Genomic DNA, 15,978 nt, shown 5'->3' with positions numbered 1-15,978 from the left:
TTCCGAGTACAAATGGAACGCACTATTAGTAGCAACTGCGTGGAGGAAGGGTGGGGGTTGTGCGCGATCACAGAAGGCTTATGTCATGTGGATGCATCGACAGGATTGTTGTTATTACTTAGAATTCCTCACGGGGGAGACAGAAACTACGCACTATAGCTTTGATTCTCCCATCTGTGCAGCCATTTTTGGGTGTCCTTAGCTCATGTTTGTACAACTTTAGACTGGAATTGTATCACTTTGGCACAAAGCATTATCAGGTCTGTTAGGCAAATATTCGCTTGTTGGCCTCCATAACTATTCATTTAGTCATCACTCTTGTTTGAACCACTTTTTTTTGCATTAAGAAATGATCCTGCTGAATCTGAAATGAGTGCACAATTGGATCTAAGCTCACACCACCACAAACCTCACCTTTTTTTTGTTATTTTGCCGTGTTTTTCTCACAGCCATATTTCCAACTGACCCCCCGTGACCACACCAGATGTGGTTGCTAGGAGATTTCCAACACAAAAAAAGCATTAATATTGGCTATTCACAAGATGTCTCATACAACCCACTTCCACAGCGGTCACCCTCAAATCACTGGGTCATTGTCATCATTTCAATTAAAACAAGAAAGAAAAGTGCAGTTGTTTTTGCTTCAGAGTTTTGGTAAAGATTTTAAACGTAGGAAGGACAGCCAAAAACGACTAAATTGGAGATTGTTTTGCAGGAAATACAAACCAGTATTAACAGCACTAACGTGCTCTGGGTGATTATCCACACAGTGGGTTTACTTCATTCATGATAAATGAACCTGTCTTTTGTCCTTTCCCTCTGCCAATCCATCATGAAAGGGGCATGTGATGTAACGGGGGGGATGGAGAAACAAATGCACCTAGTTTCTTTTTACCCTTATGGTGTCTGTACGCTGCCGATGTATGAGAATATTGATCTGAAGGTGATAAAATCCCATCAGACAGTGTAAAATGCTGCCATGCGCAAAACCAAGGACATGCACTTTGGCTTTTGGTTGCATGGCTTTTTATAATTTATTTTTTTTTCCTGTTAAATGAAATCTCCAGTAAAAGATTACTAAGGTTAAAACAGAATATTTTTAAATTGCCTGATCTTTAACATAAAGGTATGTAACTGTTATAATAAAACCTTTTCATATGTAATTTCCCTGTAATTTGAGAGAATAACACGCCTCTGAATCTCCTTTCTGTGCTCTGTAATCATCTTCTTTTCTTCAAATCAAATGCTGCCCTGTACAACGTTCTTACAGCGACTTAAAGAGTGACGACTAGAGAAGCGTAGAAAGGAAAGGCTTGTCATTTCTGTGCCCGTGTGTTTGTAAAAATGCCGTGAACTTCCTGTTGTAGTTTCCTGTTTTGTGTCGGGTCGAACAACGGCTGACGACGCAAACAGCAGCTGTTTTTGGTGAACTATTAAAGCAAACGCTCTGAATCTGAACAACATGGACTCCAGCGGTCTTTATTTCATTTGGCTTGATAATGGATCTTTTTCAACTTTAACACGAATGGACATTTGTCGAGAAATATTTGACATTTACTGCTTGAAAAACACAGATAACCTCTTAAATATTTCCCTTTTTTTAAATAAAGAAATGGACTCCACTAGAGGATAAAAATAATCTTATTCCTTGCAGCTTTATTTATCTTAGTCCCATATTTCATGATTGAGTGAACTCAGTAGAAAGCAGACTCTCTTTGTTTACCCTTAGGAACCTTTTTTCTCCTCAAATATTGATTGATATAGTGTCAGGGAGGTAATTAACGCTCTCCAGGGACCAATTGCAGCCAGCTTTGCTGCAGCAAAACACCTCTGTTCCTCCCAGGTAGTCTTGCATTGCCAGACCTACAAAGGTTCCAAGGTTGTTGTAGTCATGCAACAGAAAACTCAGTTTCGACAGATAGTCTAGCTAGCTGTCTGGATTTACCCTGCAGAGATCTGAGGATCAGCTAGTCTATATCCACGATGTTCCACTTGCAGGATTGTTCAGGCGTTGCCGGAAATTCCGCCGGATATCCCTCATTTCGGCCGGATGTCTGTCACCTTCCACTTTCTTTGTGTTGGCGTTCTAAACTCTGGTCGATTTCTGAGGACTATGGTTAACTGCTCCTCAGATCTCTGCAGGGTAAATCCAGACAGCTAGCTAGACAATCTGTCCAATCTGAGTTTTCTGTTGCACGACTAAAACAGCTTTTGAACGTACACATGTTCCACCAAAACAAGTTCCTTCCCGAGGCTATTTTGCAGAGGCACCAGGGTGCCATCCGGCAAGCCGCCCAAGACTATTGTGATTGGTTTAGAGAAATGCCAATAAACCAGAGCACATTTTTCTTTTATCCTAGAATGCTGTGTGGACTAGCCAGACCCTCCTCCGCAGCGCTGTGGAGGAAGGTCTGGCAATGCGAGACTAAGGACTAAGGCATGGACATCACTTTTTACAATATGGGACCTTTAAGCAACATTCTTATTTCAGCAATTTTACTGTAGACCAGGGGTCTTCAAGTCAAGGTCCCCTTATCTGAAAGAGAGCTGGAGCAGGGACCCCCTACTACATATACTGTATTGTATAGAATTAAGATGCATACAAAACTGGGCCTACAATAACTTGTAGGGCGGCCTAAAGCCTTTATACATTCGTTTTTTGCATAGAATACTAAGCGATTCAAATAGCCTAATAATTGTTGGCATGATTTTATAAATCATGTTTTAATGCTAAACGTACATGTGGCACACATCTGTAGATGGGCTTAGTGACTACCTTGACTATAAGCCAGTAAGCAGTGGGGATTTATATTTGCTAATATGTTGGATTCATGTTAAGACTTTTTACATTTTTGAAAAAACTTTCAAAAATTAACAATAATTTGGAGGCCCACCTGCATTGACTCTGAGGACCCCCTGTTGAAGATCCCTGCTTGAGACTATAGTATTTCTACTTTTACCTAAGTAAAGGATCTTACCGGTAATACTTCTTTCACCACTGACATTCACACATTTTTCTTCCTTTGCAAATGTCTGCAGCTGTCCTGTTTCTGTTGCTACAGGCTGATGTTTGTCACTGTTACTGTCAGTAATAGTATACAGAGCTAAAGTCTTCTCTGGATGGATTACCAGAGGAGACCAGTAATGAGATTCTACTCATGCACGGAGGCAGGATATAATGCACCTGAGACCCACGGTAAGTCAGTGACTCGCTACATAAACTCTTCCCACACAACAAAAACAAAAACTCTCTTAAAATTTACATATTGTTTTCATTTTCTTTAAATAAGAATTCATGCAGCCAAGAAAACAAAGTGGTATAGATGTAAGGAATCCCACACATTCTCCAGCCGCGTGCCTCTGTGAATGTTTGCAGCTTTGATTAGTTTCTTTTCCATAACGCGCTACCAGCTCCAGAATGCAACAGTGCTTTCTGAAACAGTTTTTGAACTAACTGAGTGCAACTTTGCCCTCCTAATGTAAGGATTTTTCTACCCATGTATCTCATGCTGAAAATCAAATGTATCTCTCTAAAGCTTTCTAATTCTCACCTGTATGGCTGTTTTATTTATGTCGGGAAGACAGACGTTCACAGAGTATTAAATGCCAGGTTTGTAACAGGAACTACTTCCTCGTATCATCGTGTTATGTGAGCGCTCTCGAGGATGTATCATGGATTCTTGGCATACGCTTGGAAGACTGTCATCTGTTTGAGCCTGGCAGCAGAGGAGACTTTGTTTCCTCATGCTGGAAAAGAAAAAGTTATGGTTCCTATTTGTAGGAGGCAGTGTTGGGTGACAGTGTGCAACGGAGTGAATAAAAGCAATATCAATTTTTCAGCGAACACTCCTACAGTATGTCAAGCAGCCGAAAACTTAAAATATTTGAAAGGATTAGAAGACAAAATTGTGTGTTGCCCAAGAATGCAAAGAGAGGCACGGTTCACAAAGATGGAGGATTCTGACCTGGAAACCGTTTTTTATATGCAGGAGGATGAAGTGCATTTTCATTTCAGATTTTGGGGGAGACTTCCTTACATGACCGGCTAACGGCCACAGTTATTTTGTAGGATATCTTACGAATTCTTATGCATAGGTTTTCGTACGATCTCATCCAAACCCGTTCATGAGAATGCGTTGCATTCAACGCCCCATTCTCATTCCCAACTCGTCAGTTTGGTTGCTACAATAAAAAATTGTTTATTGCGATAATAATGATACATTACAATATATATTGAATACAAAATACCCGTGAAAAGGTTAAGTGCAGGTTTTCTCTCTTTATTCACCAAGTCCAAACTGTTAGAAAACAGCCCAATTCTGCAGTTTTTCAGTCTGTAAATTAAAATGACAGAACTACAGAGCAACTCTGGGTCCAGACTTTGGACTTAAACATGGCTGGGGCATCTGTTATTTTACTCAAACTGATGTCCATCATTCCGTTGAAAACCTCTTACTTTTCGGCTAGTTAACTTATGTTCAAGTTTCCCTCATTCACGTGTCGAGCGCAACCTCAATGAGCCATCAAGTTGCGACGTGAGGAGCAGGGAAATCTATTTAGAGCGCCTTATTTTATTTATTAAAATATCAATATTTGGCGCCAGCATATCGATTATCCTATCACACAAAGGACAACGATATATTGTCCCATCCCTACTAAATGCCATGAAATGACAATCAAAAAATGCATTGTGATAACACTTTAAATTACTTAAAGGTCCAGTGTGTAACTTTTTAGTTCATTATCAAAATCTGTGTTGCCCGTGCACAAACTTGTCCTTTTTTATGAATATTTACCACCACCATCAATTCCAAGTATTCCTATTGGCTTGAAATTTTACATTTGCGTTTGCATGAACTGGGGTAGACGCTCCATATTCATGCGCCATCTTGAAATACGTTAGCCGGTAAGGGACATATAGGACATACTGCTCCGCCTTTCGCATTTTCGCTGTCACATGATAAACTCACAAGGTGCTGCTAAGTGCTAATGGGTATCGTCGCTTCCCGGTGCCGACAAGTTTGAAGAAGGAAACATGGAGGACCACACGTATTCAAAATCCAAATTTCAGGAACAGGAGTCTTTTTCTTCGCCCAGAAAAAGAAAAAGGAGATTGAAAAGATCAAGGGAGCGGAGTCATCAGAAAAAAGCGTGAAGGCTACTGAAGCTGTAATACGTACTTTGTACTGCGTGGCGCGAGAGAGTTGATTGCGATATATGATCTCAACGCTAGATGGGAGAAATTCCCACACATTGGACCTTTAACAAATTGGCTGTGTTATTCATTCACGCCATTTGGTGATGCCATTTGGAGGGGTTTCCTAAAAATATCTCATTACAAAAAAAGCCGCAAAACCAAACCGGAAGGGTGTGTGGTCATAACAAGCAGAAAAACCTCTTCTAAAACCCTCTAATACTTGAAAAAAAAGCTAACTACAAAATTAAACTAATGCAAAAATCCACAAATGCACAGTTCGCATAGACAGTGTTGTATTTATATATGTTCAAGTATTTCATCTCTGCTAGCTTTAATGTGAATCACATCGTGGCCTTCGATATTGAAAACCTCCTCATTGTCCGAACTATAGCCCCCACAATTGAAAGCTCATTCAGCGAGAAAATTATCCTTTAGAATTTGCATGTCCATGTTCTGTATGTACGAGCTCTCGTTCCTGCTTCCAGGACAGGGGCTGCGGTCTGACCTAAGATGATCAAAGAAATTGAAATATGACAGCCAGAGAAAATGACCCTCACTTAGCAGGCAAATTCAGCGTGAAGACGAAAAGAAAAATCTATTCTGTTCCTCGTGCCATTGTGCCTTTGGTGCAGATAATGGCAGGTAATTAGTAGGCTGTGTGTGTGTGTGTGTGTGTGTGTGTGTGTGTGTGTGTGTGTGTGTGTGTGTGTGTGTGTGTGTGTGTGTGTGTGTGGGTGGGTGCACTCTAATACATGCGACCCTCATTTTCCACATTAACTGATGGCTGGTGGCTTTTCAGGATACGAAGGCCCTCATTAGCATTTTGACAGCGTCCAGCAGCACGAGAACATTACCAATCAATCCCACACTCATGAAATTCAGAAGCTAATCTTTTTCTGGAGGCCAACACCTATTCAGGGCTTGATTGAGTAATCTGTGCCTAAAAAACTCTTCCACTGTATCACTGTGGAAGAACAACCATGGCAAAACATTTACGTCTAAAGGCCTGGGAATGAAATGTTTCCAGTTTTAACGCAGTCTTTAGGGAATTAAACCTCAAAGTCACTTTATCATGTTGATTTGAACTCCCACTATATATCAGAGTTACATGGTCATTTAAATGGTCAAACCAAAATGAATGATTGAGTTTCCTTCCAAATTAAATTCAAAATTACACCCACTCATAAGTTACCAGTGCTGGCATGAAAGTTAAAAAAAATGTTTGTTTTTTTCTTTCCAGAAGCAATGAGTCATTTTAAGACCTTTGCTTGCATAATTTCTTAAGGACCTTAATGATAGAACATGTGTTTAAATATATTGACCCATGATAATCAGACTTTTTAAAGCAAGTCAATGAAGCCTAATATTTTGAAACACATCACATAAATTACTTAAATTATCTATTATGAACAGCTCGGCACTCTGATCCTTGAAAACATGACTAAGCTCTCAGGAGTCAGTTTACACTACATGGCCAAAAGTAAGTGGACACTTACTTGCTATGCTAATGCTTGCTATAACAGCCTCCATTCTTCTAGGAAGGCTTTTCACACAAATTTGAAAGAAGACTATTATCTAAAATGTCATTGTATGTTATAGCATTAAAAAGGTTCCTTGCCAAAACCAGGAAAAATAGACAGGTTTGTCTACATAATTTTGTGTCTGTGTATTAGACAGATCAGTAACTGTGTTTACATGCAGGGAGTAGCCCTGCTAAGACTTCACCTCTTTTACTTTAATGTTACAACTTGGCTTAAGGCCAGACAAACTTTACTGAACACACATGCAGGGGCGGGGCTAGAAGTGGGGCATGGGGTGGCATCGGCCCCCCCTAGAGTGCTGTCAATCGGACAATTGTGATTTCAATTCAATCAGAGTGCTGTGACTTGGCTGCCTGTTCTGCCAATTTTGCCAGCCCTTCTCACATGACCAATTAATGTTTCCATGGTGACTATCTAACATTCTGATACCATGGAATCAGCACTGGAGTAGTTTCTTAAAAAAGTTGCTGACTCAGCCTATAGAAAATGTGTATTGTATTTGTATATACAATTTGTTTAAAATGAAAACAAGTGAAATTAATATTGAATATGATGTCCTGTTTAGCAGAATTCCACTGTGTTGTTCTGTCCTGTCCAATATTACCTATATTTCTAGGCATATTTTCTGACCACCATAAACTCATCCAGGTTTCTCCTGCAGGGAAAGACTTTGGAGTCCGGTTCACATTAAGGTATTAATATGAATGGGATCTGGTTTCTATGGTGGCCGACAGGGGCAAACGCCCTGCAACTTAAGAAAACACATGCAAATAGACAAAACACAAGCAGATTAAGAAAATATCTTCATTAATTTGACAACACATGCGCAGCATTCAGCAAACACGCTGCAAATACACACAACACAACCAAATACATAAACGCACTGCAAAGACACACAACACAACCAAATACATATACGCGCTGCAAATAAAAAACGAGGCGAAAAGAAAAGCACACAAACCCAGAAAACAAATGCAACAAAAAAACGCTGCATCCAGATTACACAACGGAAGTTCTCCAGACTTCTAGAGGGAGCAGCTAAATGGAACAGCTTGATTTTCGACCCCACGGGGAGAGAGCGCTCTGCCTTTTTATTAGAGTCGGATACGGCTGCAGCCTGGAGACCTCCATAGACAATAAAAAGTCTCATGCCCTCCCGTCCAAAAACTGTATATTAAATTCATATTATTATTATTAATAACATAATATAATATATTAATAATATACAGTCTATGCTCCCGTCTCATGCCCTCCCGTTTGGTGCCTTCACTGAGCTTCGACTTTTCAAAATAATTGCTTGCGTCTGGTCCGCTATGTCTTCATACTTTGGTGTGTTGGATGTTTTTGAACTAAACAGTATGGCAATCATGCTAATGAATACAATAACTTTTTCAGCAGATGTCTTAGTTACAACATGATGGAGTTGGCAAAGCAGTTTTGTGTTTATATGTGTGGGCAGGATTTATTCAGTTTGATAAATCCCACGGTTGGCTGGTTTACTAAACAGGGAGGGACTAGAAATCCTGTCTGTTTTTGTATTTCAAGAGCGAATTGCTCCACAATACGAATACAGATTTCTCACTTATTTTGTTGGTTACCGTTGTTGTATAATCACAATATTACACTTGAGGAGGCCTACACTTCAGTGATGCGCCTTTCGGACCTCGAAATTAAACCCTCTCATGTAATATGGCTTAAACAAACGTCAACGTTAAACGCTGATACAGTTTTATATGTTTTATTACCACGAGTTTACAGACACGTCTCTGCTGATTGAGTATCACCTGTGACCTGAGCCGAGACACACCCACCAAACGAGAGAAAACATATCTCAAACATAGATTTAATATTTACAGTCTATGATCTCAAAGCAGTTGCACACCGTTTCACAACGGTGCACACCGTTCTAAGATGAACATGCCCCAGCTCTCTCTCTCTCTCTCTCTCTCTCTCTCTCTCTCCCCGTGGGGTCAAAAATCAAGCTGTTCCACTTAGCTGCTCCCTCTAGAAGCCGTCAGCGCGTTTGCTGAATGCTGCGCATATGTTGTCAAATTAATGAAGTTGTTTTCTTAATTTGCTTGTGTTTTGTCTATTTGCATGTGTTTTCTTAAGTTGCAGGGCGTTTGCCCCTGTGGGCCACCGTAGGTTTCTCATCAAAAGACAAGAGAAAAATAACTTCCACACACTAGAATCTGAACAGTTTATTTAACTACGAGCTCCGAGTTATCGACCTACTTCAGGCACACAAAATGCAAAATCTCAAGAGTTTGTCAATGGGCTTTGTGGACTACAAAGGAAGACAAGAGATACAATGTGTGAGAAAGGGGAAACATTTAAAACAAGGGGAACTGTCATATATCACAGACACATAACACCAGAGTTTAAAAAGAAAAATGTATCAAGAGAGGAACACTTAAGTCCACCCACACATAAAACAAGCTATGAGAAATAAGCCATAGTTTAATGTAGGGGAACACAGTGATTATTCTTATAGTACAGCAATACAGAGTACAATGTCTGAAAGGGATCATTTAACTTTCGTGACACAAGAGACAGATAATAAAGGTTAAATGATGGTCAAAATTAAAGCAGCAAAGGCTGAGATATTCCAACTTTTAGTCCCTACTATGTGTCCTACTTTTCCCATAATGCATCTTTCATTAGAACCCCCTAACTTCTTTCAAACCCCCACACCTGCAGTTTGTAACACAGGTTTCTGTATAAGAAAAAAAAACCTGCTTGCAACATTAGGGTTATTTTCTCTGACTTGATAAGCAACGTTATACCGCTGTTTTTACTCCTCGTGATAACTGCTTTTCATTCTGTATCAAAATGTAGCCTATTCAAAACAATGAGCTTGCACCGGGTGTTTCCATGCCAGAGCAATATTTTCCTTGCCATGTTGTTCCAAAGTATTCATGATGATTTTGATGCAGTGAACTATAACTGAGTTACTCAGTAATGGGTTCTAAATTCTCTGTGCACTTAAAATTTTGTATAAATGAATAGATCAAAGTGCTGGCATGCATTCAAGATACACCCTCATATATATCTGGTTGAATTTGGCTCGGGAAATGACGATCATCACATCGCTCCTGCTTCTTGATTTCCTGCACGTCTGCCACGGAAACACTGGGCCTGATTGGAGGCACGACACGTTCGCAATCAACAGCGGACCTTTTGCTCAGACATACTCACTCTGTGGCCTTTTGCCATGAGCAGGGCAGATGGCCAAAACAGATCTTGAACCGCTTCCAATGTTTTCTAGCTTCCGGCGTACTCTCGACAGGCCACATCTGGTGTGGAAAAACAAAGTGTGAGAAGTTGAGATGTTGTTTTGCGGCTACTGCTAACTGCACAATAGAATTCACGAGCGCGCACGATAAGAAAGTTCGAGAGGTAACCAAGAGCTCATCGGGGGACCGTAAAGGAAGAAAAACAGGGCTTGTAATTTGAATGGAACTACTGGCTCCATGTGTTCGTTTCATTTTCTTCACAGAGGATGCCCAAGAGATAATGATGAGGTATAAACAACAGATGGTACACTTTATCAACGGCGAGCACTCCGCTCAGCCCTCATGCTATTCTTTGAACTTAAATATTGTTTGCTTCAAGTCTAGCCCAAACCGACTTCCTTCCTCCCCCAAGCTCCAGGACCCGAAGTGTGTACATGCAATCATTTCCCATCCCCTCCCTCTTGCTTCACTCCTGGAAATCCCTCTCTGACGCCGACAATACCCTGATTCCCTCGTGCAATTACACTTCAAGGACTTAATCACACCGGTTGACATTAGCGCTTATTTTTCTGCCCCGGGATTCTCCTGGTTTTTACCTCTCCGATTGACTCCCCGGCTCTGACTTAATTACTGATTTAATAGACGTGTATTTTCCTTTTCCCCCTTCGTATCTCTCTCCGAGCCCATCAGTGTGTTCTTATCTACGAGGAGGGGTGTCGAGGATCACAGGGATACCCATTAAGAGAAGGTTTAATTAGGACTTTAGACAGCCGAGAGCATTGCTTGTGTAAGAAATGGCCCTTTTGTTGGAGAGTTCTCTGTCGATCTTCCACAGGGATTGCTGGTGTTAGTAGGATGGGGATGGAGATGGAGATGGGGAGGGAAGGCACAAAATGGATTTCAGAGTGTTGTGTATGTTTTTCTACTCTCTGCTCAGGGCTTCTCAGGTGCTGCAAGCATATCACTCCGCCCAAGTAGCAGAAGTAGCACTGCTTCGCCTTTCTGAGAATATAGTTCCCAGTTTATATACGGTTAGAAGATGGCTGTGTCTCATGTGGCCTTGTTATTTGTATACCCTGTGACTATACAAATCACAACATGGAAATAGGAACATGTTGGCGTTATTTTGTTATTCGGAGCAGTAGGCTAGTTGGAACCGATTACCTTCAGGATCCATGCTAGGCTAAGCTAGCGGTGGAGCCGTCGGAAAGAGTTACAACACGCACGGAGATGAGAAGGGTATGTATGGACTTATCTAACTCTGGGGGTTACGGAGAATAAGCTAAAGTCCCAATAAGTCGGCGTGTTCCTTTAAGGACTAAAGGATATTTAAATGACTTTAAAGGTGTGATAGAATGATTATATAGGGTATTTCACACTGTTCCTTAAGGTCTCCTAATAGGGTATGTAACATTGGTTGGGCTGAAAATTGCTCCAATGCTATTTTATGGGTCCTTAACTACCCTGTGAATATGGCCCTATTTGTAACAAGAGCTTTTCTTCCAAATATGGTATGCTCATGAATATTTAGATGAGCTGCGCGCTGATTGGTTTGAGCGAACCACATACACATCCATTGGAGACTAGACAGCAGGTCTCATATTTCAGATACTGCAAAGTTATACATTGTTTGTCTGCTATTTCGTTATTAAATTCACTTCTGAGACTTTTTTATGCGAGAAATCAACTATATAAAGCTCAAATATGGGCCGTTTTACGAAACTTGATGGCTAATTGCAAATTTGGTAAGACGTGTCGGACTTTAGGAGCTTCACACAGTCTGACGAGAAAACGGCAACCTCCATACCCAGTGAAAGTCACCGTTTCTCAGTTACTGGACTACCGGAGCTTGGGGCTCCGCGGAGCTGGCTGGCTGCCAGCTGCCGGCATAACTAGAGTATATTTACAGTTTGAATTTCGTCACGCCACTTATATAACATCTACCCCAAGGTCTTATAAAGCTAACAATGGTGTACAATTTCAATTTAATGCATTTTTGTGAACATTAGGGATTTCGTTAGCTGCTACTGTCCCTTCAATCCTATGTGTACAGATTGCGGCTAGTTAACTTCACTTTCAGCATAATTAGAGTATATTTACAGTTTGAATTTCGTCACGCCACTTATATAACATCTACCCCAAGGTCTTATAAAGCTAACAATGGTGTCAGATTTCAATTTAATGCATTTTTGTGAACATTAGCTAGGGATTTCGTTAGCTGCTACTGTCCCTTCAATCCTATGTGTACAGATCACGGCTAGTTAGCTTCACTTTCGGCATAATTAGAGTATATTTACAGTTAGAATTTCGTCACGCCACTTATATAACATATACCCCAAGGTCTTATAAAGCTAACAATGGTGTCCGATTTCAATTTAATGTATTTTTGTGAACATTAGGGATTTCGTTAGCTGCTACTGTCCCTTCAATCCTATGTGTACAGATCGCGGCTAGTTAGCTTCACTTTCGGCATAATTAGAGTATATTTACAGTTTGAATTTTGTCACGCCACTTATATAACATCTACCCCAAGGTGTTATAAAGCTAACAATGGTGTCCAATTTTAATTTAATGCATTTTTGTGAACATTAGGGATTTCGTTAGCTGCTACTGTCCCTTCAATCCTATGGGTAAAGATCACGGCTAGCTGCAGGCCCTGGAGCTCCATCAGGGCCTCGGCATTTTGTAGTCCAGTAACCCAGAAACGGTGACTTTGCGCGGGTATGGAGCGCCGCAGGCTTCCCTTCGTGACGGAGATCCAGCTAGCTCACAGCGAGCCAGAGTCTATGAAGTAGGACACGCTGGGCGGCGAGGCAGCACCAGCCGCTGTCACGTAGCCTGCTGAGCTCCTGCTGAACTGCGACACACAGTCGGACAAAATTTGCAATTAGCCATCAATTTTCGTAAAACAGCCCATATTTGACCTCTACATAGTTGATTTCTCGCATAAAAAAGTCTCAGAAGTGAATTTAGTAATTAAATAGCGGACCTCTGGAGATCTGCGTGACCTAGCTAGATTCAGAAGACTAAGCTGACCTCAGGTCAGTGGTGTAGCATATGCAAATGTTGGGGCGTGACAAAGACTAGGAGTTGAGATGCTTACGTCAACTTTTAGCTTTGTTCAGATTCGCCCGTTTTCAGCGGCAGTTTCAAAATGTGAGATTTGCATAGTAAAGGGCTATCAATGGGATTTTGAGCTTCTATGTATGTCCTATTTACCCACCGAACTGTCGTTATTGAACTATGACAAGGTAAAATCGGTTTTGCATTCTATCACCCCTTTAAAAAAAACAGCCAAAACAAGCAAATGGGACAATGGGGGCAGTTTTTTGATAAACAATTAATTGTTAAGTCTATTCAACAGATCAACTGATGAACACTAAGTAAAAACAAATTCACAGAACACCTTTTTGAGCTAAAGTAACAAAACATAACAACATAACAATACTGAAAGTCTACAGCAAATCCTGGTTGCTTTGTGAGGCAGTGTTTTAAGCTAAAAGCTTATGTCAGCATGCTAAAATGCTCCCAATGACAATGCTAATGTTTAGCAGGTATAGTGTTAACATGCTCATCAAATGTATTAGATTTATTCCTGTGGTCCAATGGAACATGATCATGTGACTAAATTTCGTGGAAATCCATCCAATAGTTGTGGAGAAATTTCACCACCACAAAAAAGTGGTGCTAGACGAAAAAGTCAGAGGATCATCAAAGTCCTTAGGGTTCATCCTCTGGGGACCATAAATGTCCGTACTAAATTTCTTAGCAATTTATCAAATAATTGTTGAGATATTTAAGTTTGGACCAAAGTGGTTGGCCGACATCGCTCATGACATGCTGCTAGTGTGGCTAAAAACAGACATAAGAGACAACAATAGGATAAAATACAGGGAAAAAAATCAATTAAAGACATATGCATGTGTGCATGTGCATACATATGCAAACAAACCACCCACTCTCTCTCTCTTTCTCTCTCACACACACACACACACACACACACACACACACACACACACACACACACACACACACACACACACACACACTTACTTCTTGGAGCCTTTCCATGAGGCTCTTTTGATCTGCAAACCACAGAAGAGCTGAGTGGCTTGTTTCAGTCCGACCTTTGTGGTTTGGAGAGTAAACCATCAATTGCCGCCAGTCTTTGTGACAGACTGCTCGTCCTTCATCGCTTCAGTACTGTGTCCCTGCAGATGACAACAAAGGTGGTAAACAAACAGTAAGCAGTTTGGAGAGAGCAGACTCATGCACTCTCTGACACTTTTCTTTATGAAGGGATGTATTCATCAAGTGAAGTTTATTCATAGAATGTGTTCTACATAACTGTTTGACGATTCTGTCAAAGGAGACAGAGTAGATGAAAAGAAGGATGATGAAATGTAGATCTAGAGGGAACTTAAAGACTTGAGATATGTAATCTATCACAGTGAAGTATTTCATTTTTATATCAATACATAAGTGCTATTGTCACGTGATTATGCAACCATCAGCAACCACTATTGTATTTTATTCTATAGCTTTACTGTTAGTATCTAAAACTCATTGGACAAACAATAAATAAGCACGGACCTTGAAGGTCGGTGTGAATTTATTCTTTTAAAGGTTGCCCTTTGAAATGTCAGATGTCACAGAGCATCCTTGACCACATCGACAAGAGTTTGCAACACAGTTCTTGCAACTGATTTTCGTTGCACACTCAAAAGAATGGAAACATATGGCTCCCTCGAAGACAGCAAACCAAACTAAAGATGTCTTAGTTCTAATGCAAAACTATTTTTTATTTATTCAAAGTTTGTCAGGGTATACACCTGCGTTATTTAGTTTAATTTTTACATTGGCATTAAGAGTTGTGACCCATCTTTTCCTTTGCTTTTAGCCATTTCTGGCAGCATCGCTAAAGGGATGGCAATGTTGTACTGTTGGTAGGTTAGTCCACCACTTTGGTCCAGTTGTGCACATGTTAGCATGCTGACCTTTACAATTCAGCTCAAAGCACCGTTGTTTCTTAGTACAACCTCCCAGAGCTGCTAGCATGGCTGAAGACTCTTTAGTCTTGTTCATTTTTGTCTTATAACACCTCACAAGTGTTAGTAATTTGTTAAATGGTAAGCAGTAAAAGCACAAAATGTGAGTTGGAGATATTGGGATAAAAACGTCAAAGCCACCAGCATGGGCCTTTCTAACAACAGCACTTAACAATCCATTTTTATCTTAGCTTGACCTCCTCTCACACACTGTTTTTTCCGCTGAATCTTTATCTTGATTATGAAGCTGCTGCAGGGGCTCGACAGGAGTGCTCACTTATTTCTTCCTGGCTGTTTTTCTCTCCTCCCCAGCCCATCAAATGGCAGGTCACAGCCAGTTTTCATTTCTGGCAGTCCACTTAGAGCGGCAAACTCTTTTCCTGCTGCGCCGGTAATCGCTCAAATCGCTGCTCTTCCACTCTGACCTGAACAGCCCTCAGACAAGTCCACTTGTCCTGTTCAGTCTCTTCAATCAGACGTCCTAGTGGGCATCAAATTTTAGCCATCTTTCTACCCTTTTTTAGAGCCTGTGTTGATTATCAGTTGATGGAAAGACACAATCCTCTGGCTAATATTGCTCTTGATAAACGTCAGTGATTTCTCTTCCTGCATCTTATCTACTCATCTTGGTTTTTCCAGAACTACATTTAGCAACAAAAAAATTCCATGTCAATCCATATTGCCCTGCTACGCCCTGTTACGCCCTGCTACGTCCTGCTACGCCCTGCTATGCTCTGCTGTGCCCTGCTACGTCCTGTAATGCCCTGCAGTGCCTTGCTATGCCATGAACTACTACGACTACATAGTTCCATTATCTTTATTGTGAATATTATTGCCACTATTCATCACACCCCCAACCGGCACCTTCAGACACCGCCTACCAAGAGCCTGGGTCTGTCCAAGGTTTCTCCCTAAAAGAGAGTTCTTCCCCGCCTATGTCGCACTAAATGCTTGCT

The sequence above is a fragment of the Sander lucioperca genome, chromosome 23 (assembly GCF_008315115.2).
Source record: "Sander lucioperca isolate FBNREF2018 chromosome 23, SLUC_FBN_1.2, whole genome shotgun sequence".
Lineage (NCBI taxonomy): Eukaryota > Metazoa > Chordata > Actinopteri > Perciformes > Percidae > Sander > Sander lucioperca.
Note: the sequence above shows the minus strand (reverse complement) of the source record.